This window comes from Scaptodrosophila lebanonensis, unplaced genomic scaffold (genome assembly GCF_003285725.1).
Source record: "Scaptodrosophila lebanonensis strain 11010-0011.00,11010-0021.00 unplaced genomic scaffold, SlebRS2 tig00001426-arrow-arrow-pilon, whole genome shotgun sequence".
Lineage (NCBI taxonomy): Eukaryota > Metazoa > Arthropoda > Insecta > Diptera > Drosophilidae > Scaptodrosophila > Scaptodrosophila lebanonensis.
In genome coordinates, this window is record NW_022060750.1 from 533,650 (window position 1) to 549,567 (window position 15,918).

At 40.8% G+C, this 15,918-nt stretch overlaps 1 long non-coding RNA gene across 1 annotated transcript; it reads right to left on the bottom strand.

Moving 5' to 3' along the window:
- Positions 1 to 12,665: 12,665 nt before the first annotated feature.
- On the bottom strand, positions 12,666 to 13,586 carry LOC115633548. The gene is made up of 3 exons (XR_003996352.1): positions 13,522 to 13,586; positions 12,849 to 12,963; positions 12,666 to 12,797 (listed from the first exon to the last, which is right to left on the bottom strand). It is a non-coding gene; the product is annotated as an uncharacterized LOC115633548 (long non-coding RNA).
- Between the last annotated feature and the right edge of the window lie 2,332 nt (positions 13,587 to 15,918).

Sequence of the window (15,918 nt, forward strand, 5' to 3'; positions counted from 1 at the left end):
AGTTTCATTCTGATAGGTTAATTGTGAAGAAAGTTATAGCCATAAACATAAGCTCTGCCCAAACTCTGCCGGCAATGGTTTCTGCTTTGACTTATTTTTTATACCCTGTACCCAAAGGGTACAAGGGTATATTAGTTTTGTGCGAGTGCACATGGAACACACTGAAGGATGCTTGGTAGACCCCACAAAGTATATATATTCTTAATCAGCATGACAAGCCGAGTCGATATAGCCATGTCCGTCTGTCTGTCTGTATGAACGCAAGGATCTCCGAAAGTATAAGAGCTAGAATAACCAAACTTGGTATACAGATTTTCCTGAGCCCGAGAAAGGACGAGTTTGTTAATTTTTTCTGATCCACCCCCCCACTCCCCCCCTATTAAGGATTTTCTATAACTCCCGTAATTCTTGGTATTTTGAACTAATTTGGTAGTCACATTAGGTTAGTGATTATATATCCGTATACCAAGTTTCATTATGATAGGTTGATCGGAAAGAAAGTTATAGCCATATAACCATACCCAATGTACACATACATACATATGTACAAGTACACAAACGCGCATAGGCACGATTCTAATGTAAATGTAATTTAGTTAATTAATTAAATTAAATTAATTCATTAATTTAATTTCTTTGTGGGGTGGTACAGGGTATTTAAGAGTTGAGCCTGCTCGACTTTAGCATTCCTTTCTTGTTTACTGCATACAAGCACGCATAGACGCGATTCAGATGTAAATCTATGCTGTTGAAATTGTACATAAACACTTATGTCTGTATGCATGTGTTAAATATTTTATATTTAACTAGCAGGTATTGCCCGTCTTAACCCGGCTCAATATAATGTTTCCAATTGTATTTATTTTGTGTGTGCATAACCTACCCATATGTTTTCACCTTATAAGTTACCAGTAGGAAGGCATTTAAGGTATTTAAATGAACATTTTCTGTTCTTGACAAAAAATTGTTCAGTAGTCCGTTACATTTTTGTTCTTGCCAAACTATTTCGTTCAACGAACATGACCACTATAACTAATATTTTTTAAAGCTCGTTTTCCCCCCGTTGGAGCTAGAATTTTCCAAAAGCCTTTCTTAGTGTGCTCCTACACTATGATGGATACTATGAAAAGATACTTGAGTCCAAATTTCATCTTTTACCGTTTGGGCTGTGCGTTGATCACCAATTAGTCAGGACTGTTTTATATATAGAGAAACCGCAACGTTTTAAGATAGACGATTTGCAAAAAAGGGGGAATAATTATAAGGGTATATCCTAATTTTAAATTCACATTTGAGCCTTTTCGTGTCATATTGAGTCAATACGGTCACGCACAAACTCGGAATATGAAACACGGCACTCGTGTCAATGCCGTGCAGCGATGAGCCACGATCAAAAAGCACTGACAATTCTCATCTCAATTTGCTAGAATAAAACTTTCGATAGTTGAAGCCACCGATACCATAAAAATATCGAAGTTTGAATGCAATAAGCAGAATATTTAAATAATAAAATCTAATTATTTATTGAGATCAATAAGAACAAATCATACATACATACATCTGCCCGGTTTCTGCTTTACTATCGCTTACGCAGTCGTTGCTTAGCGACGGTAACTGTAAACTTTTGGCGTTTTGCCTTTGCAATTAACATTAAATGGTCACAACGAAAGAAGATGTGCGAGCCAACAACTTAAAGTTGTTGTTGTTGTTTTGTATGTACATGCTACATACATATACAGGCATACATGCATATGCATGTACATATGTATGTATGCATGGGCACACATAGACACGAACTGTTGCTTGTTGTATGCATGTGTGAGTGTGTGTATGCGATGTCCCCAACTATTTGATATTTGATATATGGCAAGTAAAAAACATATTGCTATATTTTAATCGTTGAATGCCAATTTGTTGATATAATGTTGATTACATTACCCAAATTTGAAATCGATCGGACAAAATTTATAACACAAACTATTCATTTGAAAAAGTGAATAAATATTAAAACCCCAATAATAAAATTAAATGCGATATATCGAAAATATCGATACTTGTGTTGATATATCGTAATACATGTCGAATACAAATACATCGAAAAACATCGTTTGAGAGTTATTGATTATAATACTGTATTCGATTGTTCACTGTACACATATGTACATACATACATACAAATGTATTTGTGTGTGTACGGTAACTGTAAACTTTTGGCATTTTTCGTATGCAATTAACAGCCGTAAATTATCAAAACGAAAGAAGTTTTGCGAGCCAATAACTTGTTGTTTTAAAAATTTTGATTTGAAAACATAGAACACTATTTATTACAATTAAACAACAGTGTTCGATGGCCCACTGCATACATACAAACCTATATATGTATATAAGAATGTATGTACGTACATACATACTTATTGATGTACATATGTACATACTATACATACAGACGTATGTATATATGTATGTACGTATGTAATACATATGGTGCTGGTGTAATTCATAATGCGAAATTCTTTCTAAGGGGAGCAATGTCCCCCCTGCCCAACCTGCGTACGCCCTTGTAGTCCGTTGTCCTAAAATCCCTTATGCCAAATGTACTAAACAAAGAAAAAATAACATAAAAATGTTTATGTTATAATGTTAATAATTTTTAATTAATTAACATTTCTTGCCCTGTCAGTGCAAGACGAATGTACTTTTATACATATGTATGTATGTATATATGTACATACATTTGTACAAATGAACATTCACACATTAGTGTCTCACATTTTGCTTTGGCTACTTCAACCGTTTGCACGCAACTACACGAACAGCTGCTTGTATATATGTATGTGTGTGTGTATGTATACTTAGTTGTCCCCAACTGTTTGATATTTTGTATTGTTTGTTCTACCTGCATTTGTAAAATGCATATTTTAAAAATCGTTAAATGCAAAGTTGTAATTTTAGTTACGTAGATTATATTACCCAAATTTGAAATAGATCGGACAAAATTTATAACACAAACTTTTCATTTGAAAAAATGAATAAATATTAAAACCCCAAAACCGAGTATGCAGTTTTGTTTGTATTCTTTTATAGATTATAAAAACCAAATTTAAAGTTGATCGATTCAGAAATGCAGAATTTTCAAACAAACTTTGGAGCTACTTTTCCCCCCTTTGGAGCTCGAATTTTCCAAAATCCCTTCTTAGTGCGCATCTACACCATGATAGGATACTTGAGCCCAGTTTTCAGTTTCCTAGCTTTTACCGTTTGGGCTGTGGGGTGTTGATTGTGTTTCAATTTTTCCACGGAAAACCCCCCCTTTTTCATGCCCCAGGAAAAATGGTGAAAAACCAAGTATACAGTTTTTCTTGTATTCTTTTTGAGAGTATACAAACTAAGTTTGAAGTTAATTGGATGAAAATTGTAGATTTTTCATACAAAGGTTGGAGCCCGTTTTCCCCCCTTTGGCGTTCGAATTTTCCGAAACCCCTTCTTAGTGCTCACTTTCACTATAAGAGGGATCTTGTGTCCAAATTTCAGCTTCCTAGCTCTTACCGTTTGGGCTGTGCGTTGATTGCCAATCAGTCAGTCAGGACAAACTGTTTTATATATATAGAGATTAAATTAATTAATTACATTTTTTAATTATACTCTGTACATGAAATGTACAAGAGTATATTAGGTTTGCGGGAGCTGAAAAATGTAACAGGCAGAAGGAGGCGTGGCAGACCCCACAAAGTATATATATTCTTGATCAGCATGACGAGACGAGTCGATCTAGCCCTGTCTGTCTGTCTGTCCGTCTGTCCGTCCGTATGAACACCTGGATCTCAGAGACTATAAGAGATAGAGACACCAAATTTTGCACAAAGATGCCCTATGTGTGTATTCTATACGAGTTTGTTTTATTTTTTTGATTTTCCCCCCCACTTCCCCCCTATGGGGGTTTTCCCGATTTTCCATTCGTATAATCGCCTATATCTCGGAGACTATAAGACTTAGGAACACAAAATTTTAGTCCCAGATGCCTTATGTGAATACGCAGAAAATGTATATTTTGGAATTCCCCTCCCTCCCCCCTCTACCCCGCAAATCGTAACTCCCGTAATGCTTGGAATTTCGACCTAAAATTTTGGAAATACCCCCAGTTGGTTATTATGTGTCCGTACGCCAAATTTCATTATGATAGACCGATTTACCAAGAAGTTATAGCCATAAATATATTTTCTGCTGCAGCGCTGCTGCAGCGCTGCTCAAGCGCTGCCCGCGGCTGTTGTTGATGTTGCTGTTTGGTTGACTGCGAAAATGCTTACACAGACACGAATTGATGCGCATAGGCATACATACACTCACACAGACGCAATTGCTATGTAAATGTGCAATTATACACCCTTTACGTGAGTTCGAATACCGAGAGAGGTAAAATCGATCAAATTTTTTTTTTATTTTCTATAATTATTGTAAACATATGTACAGAGTATTTCAAAGTCGGGACACCCGACTTTAGCTTTTTTACTTGTTTTTTTTATTTTCTTAATTTTTTTATTTTCTATAATTACTGTAAACACTAGCAGGTATTGCCCGTCTTAACCCGGCTCAATATGTTTTCAATTGTATTTATTTTGTGTGTGCATAACCTACCCATATGTTTTCACCTTATAAGTTACCAGTAGGAAGGCATTTAAGGTATTTAAATGAACATTTTCTGTTCTTGACAAAAAATTGTTCAGTGGTCCGTTACATTTTTGTTCTTGACAAACTATTTCGTTCAACGAACATGACCACTATAACTAATATTTCTTAAAGCTCGTTTTCCCCCCGTTGGAGCTAGAATTTTCCAAAAGCCTTTCTTAGTGTGCTCCTACACTATGATGGATACTATGAAACGATACTTGAGTCCAATTTTAAATTCACATTTGAGTCTTTTCGGAATATGAAACACGGCACTCGTGTCAATGCCGTGCAGCGATGAGCCACGATCAAAAAGCACTGGCACCGATACCATCAAAATAATGAAGTTTGAACGCAATAAGCAGAATATTTAAATAATGAAATCGAATTATTTATTGAGATCAATAGGAACAAATCATATACATACAACAAACATACATCTGCCCGCAATGCGAAGCAGAATATGCGTAGCTCCGTTATTCGGTTTCTGCTTTACTATCGCTTACGCAGTCGTTGCCTAGCGACGGTAACTGTAACATTTTGGCGTTTTGCCTTTGCAATTAACATTAAATGGTAAAAACGAAAGAAGAAGAGCGAGCTAATGACTTGCAGTTGTTGTTGTTTTTAGAGCATTCTTTTTTTTTTACAATCAAGCAACTGTGTTCGATTGCCCAATGTATATGTTGGAGCACCCTTCTCAGCTTCTAAGCCTTTTCGTTGCGCTCTCTATCGCGCCCTTTACTGCGCTCTCTACTGCGCTCTCTTTGTGCATTACTTTTCTTATGCCGGCCCGCTGACTTGTAGCGGCAGCAGGCAAATCACTTGTTAAATACTTCTCGCACGCTCAACATCGTTATTGCACAATTACCAAGCCATTAAAAGCCTTTAAAAGCCATTTTTTTCAAAGAACACCGCGTCTCATTTAATAAATAGTTAAATCTTGTTATCGTTTCGCTAAAAAGCTAGCGATTTTTCATTGGCGCCCGAGCAGGGACATCGGTTTTCAGAAGATTATTTCCTCGTTTGTTTGCGGTCTTTGTGGCTTGGTTTTTGTGCGCGGTCGTGTGATTACTTCGTTTGATTTGGATTCGGATCTGGATACCATATACATACATTCGTTTGGACTATGGAGCTGCTGTCTGCCCTACTTGTGCATCGTTTCGCTTGGCTAATGGGTGATCGTCGCTCGGAATCCAGGGAATTTTCGGTGGACTCTTTTGAGAGCTTGCAGGTATTCTGTGCCAACAATTGAGCATAAAGCATTAACAAGTTTAATTGCTGCAATTCGTGCAAGTGCAAAGTGGAGAAAAATCTATTCAAATACATAAATACGTATGTACATATAGTACGTGTGTGCTGCCGACTCAATTTTTGGCACTTGATTTATTTTGTGCAACAACATTACATACACAAATACATAATCATACATACATACATATTCGCCAATAACCACTTCGCCAATAACCACTTATATACATACAATTTAACACATGCACCTTCATAAACATAATTATTAACAAAACCTCGAGGCAAAACAAACAACAATAATTAAAAAGGGCTGTTAATCTAATTTTTAACATAAAAAACAAATATTTTGAAGTTATTTTGGTTCTATTGTGTTGGTTTTTTTGTAAAGATTTGTTGCATCAGCTGCATACATAGAAACATAGCTTTTGTTGTTGCTTGCGCCGCTAGCGTAGCAAAAGAATTTTGTCGCTCTCTCCTTTGTGCGCGCCCTTTGTCGGCTACACTTGTCGCTGGGCCAACGAACTTCCCCCCGCTACCTGTTTGGATTAGCGTTGCCTACAAGCGTGCTTGCGGTAATCGACGCCTATTTTCTGAGTACAGCTGAGACTGCTTGCAGATTTCGTTGTTGTTTGTGCGGTCGCTTAGACTGCTACTTTGCTTGCGTGCATACTGTATTGAGTGTGGGTGTACGTAATCTGCGTGCATTTCAGTTGGTCTCTTGCTGTTTTAGCGCGTTGTTATTTGCGAGGGCTGTTAGGATAGTTCGGTTTTCATTTTCTTTGATTTGCAACTTGTTTAGAGTTTATTTTGGTTATACTCTACCTTGTCGGAATCTGAAAAGCAACAAGTAGTAGCTAAATCTAGTTCTTAACTAGAAATTTGATAAGGTTAGCGCTGATATTGCTCGTATGAGAACAGCATTTCAGTTAAAGACAATTTCGTTTGAACAAACAGAACTCGAGTGTCGTCTCGAGCTGTTAGAAGATTACATAAAGAAAGCTATGGCGCTTCAGGTAGATTTGGATAGTCTCAATCCAAGTAACGATAGTAGAGGGCCACTTGAGGATTTGTGCATTTCAACTAAGGCGTTGTATGTGAAGGCAACGAAACAAAAAGTTGAAAGTCAGACATCTCATGACTGTTCTATGATGGCCAGTCAACGGTCCCAGTTACCCAAAATGCGGCTGCCTACATTCAGTGGAAAGCATGCCGAATTTAAGAATTTTATGTGCTTATTTGAAAGCCTAGTTCATGACGATCCTTCGTTGACCAACGTCGAGAAGTTTAATCATTTGGTGTCGTGCTTGTCAGGTGAGGCTCTAGGAGTTGTGAAACCGTTTCAGTTAACGGACTGCAATTACTCGAAAGCCATTGCTAGCCTCAAGTCTGTGTACGACAACAAATGTTTGATATTTTTCGACACTATCTCGCAATTGTTTGACATCCCAAGTATGACCAAACCTAATGCGTCTACTTTGCGGTCCATCATTGACACTGTTTCTGCCATTTATGCGTCTTTAACTTCGTTGGGAAGTGAAAAGGACATCTCAAACGCAATGATCATACATATGGTTATGGCCAAAGTTGATCATGTAACCAAATCTCGTTTTGAGGAACAGCTCGACTATGACAAGTTGCCTTCTTGGGATGACTGCGCTAAGCAGTTAAATAGACGTTACCAATATTTAGCGGCTGAAGAGACAACTCGGGTTAAAAATAAACCGCGAGCCGAACCTGCAAGAAACAGTAAAGCTTCGTTTTCTTGCACAAAGGGTCCTTTAAAGCCTTCAAAACCGATCTCGAAGTGCACATACTGTGGTTCTGCGGAACACAATATTTATTCTTGCCCTTCCTTCGGTTCTATATCTGTTATGCAGCGATTTGAGTTTGCTAAGACTCAAAAAATGTGCCTCAATTGCTTGAATGTGGGTCATGTAGTTTCCAGTTGCAAGGCTTCCAAGTGTCGGGTGTGTTCAAAACCACACCATTCATTGTTGCACAGATACTCTGTAGCTGTGCCAAATTCACCCGCTCCACACACAGTCGCACCTCCAGAAGCGTACTTAGGTCACGTTTTAAGTGCCGATTAAGTAATTCTTGCCACAGCAGTCGTAAAAATTAAAGATAGATTCGGCCATTACCATCCTGCTCGTGTGTTACTTGATGGCGGCTTGGCCTTGCGCAGCGCCTTCGATTAAAGCGTAAAGACACAGCTGTGAGTATTGTAATGGCAGGTGGAACCACTACTGGTAGTAGGCACAAGGTGTGCGCTGATATTCAATCTCGTTTGAATTCTCACAGCTTTGGCACTGATTTTTGGGTTCTTAAATCCATATCTACTTGTCAGCCTGGTAACTTTGTACCCACATCGAATTGGAAAATACCCGCAAACCTTGAGTTGGCTGACCCAGAATTCTATAAGCCAGCCAAAGTTGATATTCTCCTAGGCGCTGAACTTTTTTACAAGTTATTATGCGTTGGGCAAATCGAGCTCAATTCCTGTCTTCCATTGTTGCAGAAGACATTGCTGGGATGGGTTGTTGCTGGAAGATATACAGGGCAAATACCTCCTCAACAATTCAGCGTTAACGTTGTCGCTCAAGTTAATGATTGTTCTCTCGACACCTTAGTTCAACGCTTTTGGGAACTCGATCGGAGCCCAAATGAGTCGAAGGCTGTTCGCCAGACAGCTGAACAAAAGGCCTGTGAAGCTCACTTCACCAAATCAGTACAGCGCCTGTCTACAGGACGTTTTCAAGTCGAACTTCCGTTCAAATCCGATCCCACTGTACTAGGGCTTTCCTTTCAAACTGCTGAAAGACGATTTCTGCAACTTGAGCGGAAACTCGCAAGAGACAAAACTCTCCATGACATGTACCATGACTTCATGAGAGAGTATCGTGATCTTGGGCATATGTCTGCTCTTGAATCTCCTCCTCCAGGACAGCACTACTACATTCCTCATCAGTGTGTCCTGAGACCTGAAAGCACCACAACCAAATTGCGTGTGGTGTTTGACGCTTCTAGTAAAACGTCAACGGCCCTATCATTAAATGACACTTTAATGGTTGGGCCGACTATTCAGTGGGAGCTTTATTCAACATTTGTAAATTTTCGGTTGAATAAATACGCAATTACTGCCGACATCTCCAAGATGTACAGGCAAATAAACGTGTCTGAAAAAGACAAAAAGTACCAGCTCATTCTCTGGCGAGAAAGCGCCTCTCGTGAGCTGCAGTCCTTTAAGTTGAACACTGTAACATACGGGACTGCATCAGCGCCATTTTTTGCTGTGCGCTTGTTGTTTGAATTGGCAAATATTTATGCTCGATGTCACCATGTCGCGTTAAATGTCATTAAAAATTGTTTTTATGTTGACGACATGCTGGCTCCTCATAATGATGTATTTCGTTATCATCTGCATGAGGATAGCTTTACTTCGTTGAAGCCGACAAAGCGGGATATATTATCTCGTTTGTCTGAGCAACTTGGACCTTTGTGCCCCATCGTCATAGCGGCCAAAACTCTGTGGCAAGAGCTGTGGCGATTTAAGATGTTAGTTGGGCTGCTAAAGCAACAGATTTGGGTGATAAATACTCGTAGGGTTTGCTCAGCAGTTTTACATAACTGCCTTCGATGCAAGCCCAAGTAAGTTGAGCAAATAATGAGAAATTCGCCAGGTGATCGCCTTCGAGAAGGTCGACCTTTCAGGGTTTGTGGACTCGAACTTTGCGGCCCATTCCATGGTAGCTATCGCATACGCGGAAGACCGCCCGTTACAAATTACGTAGCGGTATTCGTTTGTTTTGCCTCGAAGGCCGTTCACCTCGAACTGGTAGCTAATTTATCCACTGATACTGTCCTTAACGTCTTTACAAGGTTCATCGGGAAGCGCGGCCTGCCGGAAATGGTCTTCAGCGACAACGTGACGAACTTCGCGGGAACAAGCGGCTTGCTGAGGGACATGCCGTCGGCTTTCGAGCGGAGAAAGGACGCCCTGACGGACTATGCGGCAGAGCGACGAATCGATTGGTGGTTCATTCTTCCACATAGGAGGATTGTTGGAGGCAGCGGTGCTGCTAGGCGACCAGTCCACGATGTTGGCGGTGCTCCGTGTAGATTTGAAAGACCGGGAGTCCTTCAAAGGGGCCGGAATGTTGGAGCACCCTACTCAGCTTCTAAGCCTTTTCTTTGCGCTCTCTATCGCGCCCTTTACTGCGCTCTCTTTGTGCATTACTTTTCTTATGCCGGCCCGCTGACTTGTAGCGGCAGCAGGCAAATCACTTGTTAAATACTTCTCGCACGCTCAACATCGTTATTGCACAATTACCAAGCCATTAAAAGCCATTTTAATAATCAAAGAACACCGCGTCTCATTTAATAAATAGTTAAATCTTGTTATCGTTTCGCTAAAAAGCTAGCGATTTTTCAGTATACATTAATACGAATGTACATACATGCTATATTCATACACAGGCATACATACATATGTATGTACATATGTTTCTTTTTACTTTTTCAGCCGCACGTAGAGAACCGCACACATAGACACGAACTATTGCTTGTTGTGCGTGTGAGTCTATGTATGTGATGTCCCCAACTATTTGATATTTGTTGTTGCTGCATAAAGCTATTAATGAAAACCCTAATGCCAAATGCACTAAACAAAGAAAAAATTACTTTTAAAAATGTTATATTATATAATTTTCAATTAATTAACATTGCTTGCTCTGTCAGTGCAAGACGAATGTACATACATACATATGTAGATACATATGTACATACATAGATGTGCACATACATATGTATCTATGGACATTCACACATTAGTGTCTCACATTTTGCTTTGGCTATTTCAATCGTTTGCACGCAACCACACGAACAGCTGTTTGCATGTGTGTGTATGTATACTTAGTTGTCCCCAACTGTTTGATATTTTGTATTGTTTGTTCTGCCTGCTTTTGTAAAATGCATATTTTTATAACCCGTTACTAAAGGGTGAAAGGCTATACTAGTTTTGTGCGCATGTATGTAACACACAGATGGAGGCGTGGCAGACCCCACAAAGTATATATATTCTTGATCAGGATGAGAAGCCGAGTGGATATAGCCTTGTCCGTCCGTCCATCTGTCCGTCTGTCTGTCCGTCTGTCCGTAGGAACGCAAGGATCTCAGAAAGTATAAGAGCTAGAATAACCAAACTTGGTTTGCATATTCTCCTAAGACCGAGAAAGTACGAGTTTGAGTTTTTTTCGATGCACCCCCCACTCCCCCGCAATTCGTGTTTTTTCTTATAACTTCCGTAATTCTCGGAATTTTGAAATCAATTTCGGTAGGTACATCCAGTTAGTACTAATGTGTCCGTGTGCCAAATTTCATCATGATAGGTAAATTCTGAAGAAAGTTATAGCCATAAGTAAAATCGCTGCTCATGCGCTGCCTGCAGCTCTGTCGGCAGCGCTACCCGCAGGTGTTGTTGTTGTTGCTGCTTTGGTTTAACTTTGTGCTGCATACATACACGCATATAAACACGCATAGGTACGTGATGTAAATGTATGCTGTTTAAACTGAACATAAACATGTATTCTAATTTAATTTAATTAATTATTTTAATTAATTAATTCATTCATTTTTTCTAATAATTTAATTTTTTTTAAATTTTTTTTTTAATTTTTCCTTTTTGTGGAGAGTACAGGCTATTTTACTGTCGGGCTTGCTCGACTGTAGCGTTCTATCTTGTTTTTATACCCTGTACCCGTAGGGTAAAAAGGGTATATTAGGTTTGTGCAAAGTATGTAACATGCAGAAGGAAGCATCTCCGACCCCATAAAGTATATATATTCTGAATCAGCATGACGAGAGAAATCGATCTAGACATGTCCGTCCGCCTGTCCGTCCGTCTGGATGAACGCGAGGATCTCAGATACTATAAAAGCTAGAATAACCAAAGTTAGCATCCAGATTCTCCTAGGTCCGAGTAAGGACCAGTTTTTTTTTATTTTTTTTTAATTTTCCCCCCCTTCCCACGCTACAGAATTTCGTCAATAGCGTCCACATTTCAAATGCTACCTAAACCAAACTTTGCACACATAATTTATAATTTATTTAATTTATAATTTATATATATATGTAATTGTCTACTATTGTTCGAAATTTTATTCAATTCGGTCAATTCTATTAGCAAAAGTTATTAGCAAAACAAATTCTAGCCAGTACAACCTCCCCAAACTGCAGCAACAAGTTCGCCCTTCTTCTTCCTCTTTTTGCTGCTGCTATGGGCGCATATAACTCAGCGACGGAAGTTTACCTGGGTACAGGGTATTACATTGTCGGGCTTGCTCGACTGTAGCGTTCTATCTTGTTTTTAATTTCCTTTTTTTGTAATATCGAGGTTGCTCGACTGTAAAGAATGTGGAAAAAAGCGGATAGTTGGGGTGCAAAAGAAGAAATGAACAAACTTGATCTATCAGGGCCTTAGACAGGGCTTTAAAAATATAGAATAGAAACTTACTGTTGATGTGGCAGCACTCTGCCAGTGTTGACATTTCAACGCTTGCCAGCAACTTCTGCTGGCAGAGCGCTGCTAGCGTCGGCGGCCTCTCCCTCTTTCATATGGGCAGCTAAGCGCCACTGCAATTAGGTTAAGTTTAGTTTCAAATTTGTCATACAAGTGAAGAGAATATATATACGTGCGAGTCACGTCACAGTGAAAAGGAAAGCAGACGCCATTTTACTTCCCTTGCATTTTCCCTTCCCTTGGACTTTCACCCCCAACGCCCCACGCCAACATTGTTCTTCGAGCCGGATCCGCAGGTGCACCTCCTGTTCCTTCCAAGTCCTGTGCAGCCTACGACCGTTCGCCCCAGCTTGTTCCTGGCGTTGGATACCTGCGAGGAGAAGCAGCTAAGTAAACTATTTACTTGTGGCGCGATACTTACGCCATATTTGTTCACTGTCGGTCTGTCCGCCGACCCCCACAACGGAACAGCATCCCGCTGTCCGTCCCTTATCCAAGGGCCTCATCTCGTCTAACGCCGGTACCGCGCTGGTCCGCTTAAACGAAAAGTAAAGTGCAACAATTAGCAGGTTCAACCCGAACTCCGTCCGTTTGCGTTTGCATCTTGGCATACTTGCGCATATTCTTTCCCATATGCAACAAGTGTCCAGTGGGAAACACACCTGTTTTACCTGCACGTTCCTAATGCACAATTCACACCACATAGTTTTTGCATGGTCCGTCACACAATAGACATATTTCCACATATGCTTATATACATGCACTTTATATACATGCACATTACACAATAGACATATTTCCACATATGCTTATATACATGCACTTTATATACATCCGCGGCGTATAAATCTATACACGTTTTCATATATCGGCAGCGGAAACAAACGTACGTCCGCATACGCTGATATATATATATATATATATATATATATATATATATATATATATATATATATATATATATATATATATCTATATACATTTGAGTCCGCTATAAACACACCTGCATGCACTAAATATACGAATCATAAAATTTACACACAAACATATTTACACTCATATATTTAATTACTAACACAATCCTATACACTCACCGGTCGGTCCACGACTCCCCGCTACGTGCCAACACTCCAGTTGGTATTCCTTATAGCCCGCGCGATGTCCAGCGTCGGCGCTTGTGCGAAAATTAAAACATATTGCGTTTTTTGCACTTAAAATTTTACTTACCCATTAAAGGTAAACAAGTGATGACACTTGTGTAAAATCAGTTATCGGAAACTACAATCATCGAAATTGGAGTGTGACCAGAAACTTGGTCACGGTAACGAGTCACAGCTGAATTATTAATTTCGATAATCACTGTGACCAATTGCTACTGGCGGCCCGCTATCCCGGAAATCACTTAATAAAATTAAATACAGTTACTTTATCCCAAAAAGTAACTTAATAAAATTAAATAAAATTTATTATTGTTTTTTTTATGTTTCTTTGGGATTCCTTGTCGCATACCAGCGCCTCCAGCTGGTCTTTCTCCATCAACGTAATTGCGTGTAGTTTTTGCGGCGATTTTTCAGCAACTTTAATAAAATCAAATAAAAATAAATCCAAATTTTTTCGGTGAATACACATATCCTTGTGGACTTTTTCCCGAACCTTTCCAGCACCTCTAGCTGGCAGTTATTTTATCCAGCTTTAATTTATATTTATTTTTGGGTTTTTTTTGTTGGATTTTTGGATTCTTCGTCGCATATCACCGCCTGCAGCTGTCCAGCAACTTAATTGCACATATATTTATTGCTGCCGCGGTGTTTAATTAATTTTAATAAAACGAACATAGAGAAAAAAACGAAATCCATTTTCTCTTTTATTTCGGTGGCTACACATATTCTTGTGACCTTGTGCCCGACAAGTTTTCAGCACCTCCAGCTAGCATAAGCCAGTTAATAAAACTTGTCGCAGAATTTTGCGCGCCATAAGCGGTCAGCAACGCCGTTTTCCGGCGGACTCATACCCGACCTGCCTCAAGTGGGCCCACTCTAGCAGGCTCGCGTGAGAGCCTAGTATGCCCAGTGAAGGCGAGGAGGACACGAAGAAGCATTTGGTCCATCCGTCTACCTCGGTCGCCCCATCCACTTCTCAGCATTTGGCCGTTCCTCCTTCTGACGCGCAATCCAGTTCGGTTCCGACACCGTCCCTTGTAAAAACAGTTTCGCCGTCGACGTCAAAAGGGGTTATTCCGAAACCACCGTCGTCGTTGAAGAAGGTTTCGCCCTCTACCTCCAAGAGGAGCAGTCCGGGTTCACGCTTGTTGTTGAAGAAACCTTCGCCTTCCACCGCCAAGAAGGGCAGCCCCAAATCACATTTGTCCGTGAACGCTTTTTCGTCTCCTTCTCCAAGGAAGACCAGCTGTTCGCCACAGCTCTCTGTGAGGGTGCCCAGAATTGCGAAACCCGTTCCGTCTACTCGAGCAGCTGTTCGGATCGCTTCCAAAACGATCGAAATGGTGTTGGACGAATTCATTTCGGTCAGCGATGACCTGTGCCATTTTGAGGCACTAGTTTCTTCGTCCGACCCAGCCGTGACGCTTGTCACGCAGCAGATCCAACTGGACCAAGTCAAAGCCCTGTGGGAACAGGTTCAGCAAGAGCGTCGGCGCTGTTTCCGGGCTCTGAGCCAATCAGAGTCCAGCGATTCCGACAAGCAGGCCTTACAGATGAAGTATGATCACTGCTACCGCGTCTATGAGCGGTGCGCCACTCAGCTCACCACGCGAATACAAGACTCGTCCGCGCGGAGCAGCGCTCCCGCTCCAAGTCCCGAGCCCCCAGTCAGGGGCTGTATCCTTCCGCCAGTGGACACCGAGGTTTTCACTGGCGACTACCTGAAGTGGCCCACGTTCAGGGACCTCTTCACCGCGTTGTACATTCGCAACCAGCGGTTGACAGAGGTGGAAAAACTTTACCACCTCCTCTCCAAAACTCGCGGCGAAGCGAAGGACATCGTGCGTAATTCCCCACTGACCAACGACGGTTTCGCCTCAGCTTGGAAAAACCTAACTGAGCGTTTCGAAAACAAGCGATTGTTGGTCAACAGTCAGCTCAAGGTCCTCGCCAACCTCCAGCCTATTCTTTCGGAGTGTGGCATCGCCATCAAGGAGCTCCAGAGCACAATCCAAGGGTGCTTAACGGCTGTCCAGAATGCCAAGATTGGCACCCAGGACTGGGATTGCCTTTTGGTGTTTTTCTGCGCCACCAAGCTTCCTCCAGCTACTCTTTCCTTATGGGAGCAGTCGGTAAAGGACAAGTCCGAAATTCCGCCCTGGAGCGACATGAATCAGTTCCTCTCGGATCGCTATCGCACATTGGAAGCGATAAATGATGCGACCCTGGGCCTCCGCACCCGCGTTCCAAAGCCAGCTCAAAAGGAGCCGGCTGCGAGGAAGGTCAACTCATTCGAGACGAAGGTCCGCAACAGTCCGCAGACCTGTAATC